Here is a 2,477-nt window from a genome sequence, read left to right as displayed (position 1 = left end):
AGCCTCCCACGTGCAGCGCCCCCACAAGCACCGCCCCAGGCGCAGACCCCCCCCAGGGGCAACGCCCCCACGTGCACAGCCTCTATTAACTAGGTTTCCCCTTTTAATCAACTTCTTTGCTGGTTGCCTGGAGTTTCCCATTCTTTGGATCCCTCGGTGTCCTAAGAGAATAAAGCATATTCTTACCGCCCGTGAAAGTACAAATATGGTCATTTTTATCATGAAAACATTTTTATAAGAATGTTTATTGTGCTGTCATTTCTATCAAGTTAAAAATTAGAAATAACCTCAACATCAAATAAATGATAGAACACTCGGACAGTGCAGCATTCATTACCAAATTGACTGAAGTCATTTTGAACGAATAATGATATAGGAAAATACTCATTTAGTGTTAAAGGGAAAAGAAGCAGGAGATGTGTATATGATTCAGATACATGGCGAACACGTAGAATTAACCATATGCTAGGCTCCAGTCCAGGCCTTTTACATAAAGGACTCGTCTATGGAAAATTAGCAGTGTGCGAAAGCGAATAGCTTAGCCACTCTACTATTTATTTCCTCCTCTGAAAAATGCTGGAGCACCTAAAGCTTAGTACGTGCTTAATAAAAAAAAAGTTTTATATCTTGCTCTAGATTGATCATATTCAGAATAAAATGATGAGTATTAGTTTTAATTTTTTGCTTACCTGGATTCTTTGTCATTAAGTTATACGTTAGTTTTATTATTAAACAGTAATACAAGTTCTAGGTTCACTAGTTAACTCAGAAAACTGGCGAACAGTTGCCTAAATAACTAGGCATCCTCTTACTCAATGGAGAATGGATTTCGTTAGGGGAAGAGAAAGGGGGCACTGAATTTTATTCAGTTGACTAGCATCATGATAGGTTTTCATCATTTCATGACTTCTCTACCATTAGTCACTTATTTTGACCTACTAACTTTGAGCAGTTGTTTCAGTCATATTTAACTACATAGTTATTAATGACAATAACTTAAAATAGTATGCTGTGGTGAACTGACAATTAAAATAATACACTATTATTTGATTTAATACAATATATTCTCACCATATCTTATTCTCTTTGAAATGAAGTGATCTCATGATTTCGCAAATCATTTATTTCTTTCACTTAGAGATTTTGAATGTAGTCATCTATATCTAAGCCTCACCTCCGTTTTCGTTTTCCCTTTTGTCTTTCAGTGAACCTGATGGGTAATTTTTGCAAAAAATGCAATGAAACTGTATAACCAGCAGGTGGCAATAACGACTTGTAAATCAGAATTTAACATTTTAGGTAGTTTCAACTTTTATTTTTAAAAAGAAATATCACTGTTCTTGTAATAAATCAGTTCACTAAATATGAAATCTAGGAAAATTCCAAATATAACTCTGATAAAAATAATTACATTGCATATTTCATTTTTCAAAATAATTAAGACATTCATCATGGCCAATGTTTGGTTTTGCACTTAATATAGTAATGACTTTGCTTTAATTGATTCAGATAATTTTAATCAAATTTAAATGTTACTTTACACAAATACATAGATATAAATTTAAGTGGATCGCTCAGTTATGTCTCTGTCTAGCATGGTTATATGGAATGGGAAAGATAGAGGTAGTTCAAAGAACATCATTTTGAAAATTTAAAATTTCCCACCTGAAATTTGATCATTTAAAATACTAATTTCACTTTACTTGATACTTTCTGCACAAAAGATGGATTTGTATTTGTGCTGTTTCACAGTTTCTTTTACGTTCAAGTACTTTTTCCTCTTTTATAGTGCAAGGAGTTGGAATTGCCATCCAACTGTTTATCTCTAGTCTGTCATCATTAGTCCCAAAGATGTTAACAAAATTCTTAGAATCTCATAATTATGTCAGCTATAATTGAACCACAAGATTCTTTCAGAGCAATTTGATTTTCTAATTGTATTTATTTCAATTAGGAAGTTTTAAAAAGGTAAACCAGCCCAGCCAGTGGGGCCCAGTGGTTGAAGGTCAACCAGGAGGTCATGGTTTGATTCTCAATCAGGGCACATGTCCTGGTTGCAAGCTCGATCCCCAGTGTGGGGCATGCAGGAGGCAACCAATCAATGATTCTTTCTCATCATTGATATTTCTATCTCTCTCTAAAATCAATAAAAAAATTTTTTTTAATAAAATAAGGTAAATCAAGTGGGATTTATATTTTACATTTTTGCATCTTATATTTTTGCAAGTCTTCCAATAAATTCACAAAGATGAAAGAAACGTTTTTGCTTCATTATGTATCTCTATTTTTGTCTCCCCAAAATAGGATGGCCATAGGTGTGTGCTTCTTGGTGGCTATTTATTTTCTAATTTAACATGTACTATATACATGTTAAAAGATTTTTTTCAAATTTTTCTTCAGTTACATCTGCTGAAAAAAATGTCTATATAATAAAAGCCTAATATGCTAAGTGTCCAGTCATCCGGTCATCCCTTCAA

The sequence above is a fragment of the Myotis brandtii genome, unplaced genomic scaffold (genome assembly GCF_000412655.1).
Source record: "Myotis brandtii unplaced genomic scaffold, ASM41265v1 scaffold260, whole genome shotgun sequence".
NCBI lineage: Eukaryota > Metazoa > Chordata > Mammalia > Chiroptera > Vespertilionidae > Myotis > Myotis brandtii.
Note: the sequence above shows the minus strand (reverse complement) of the source record.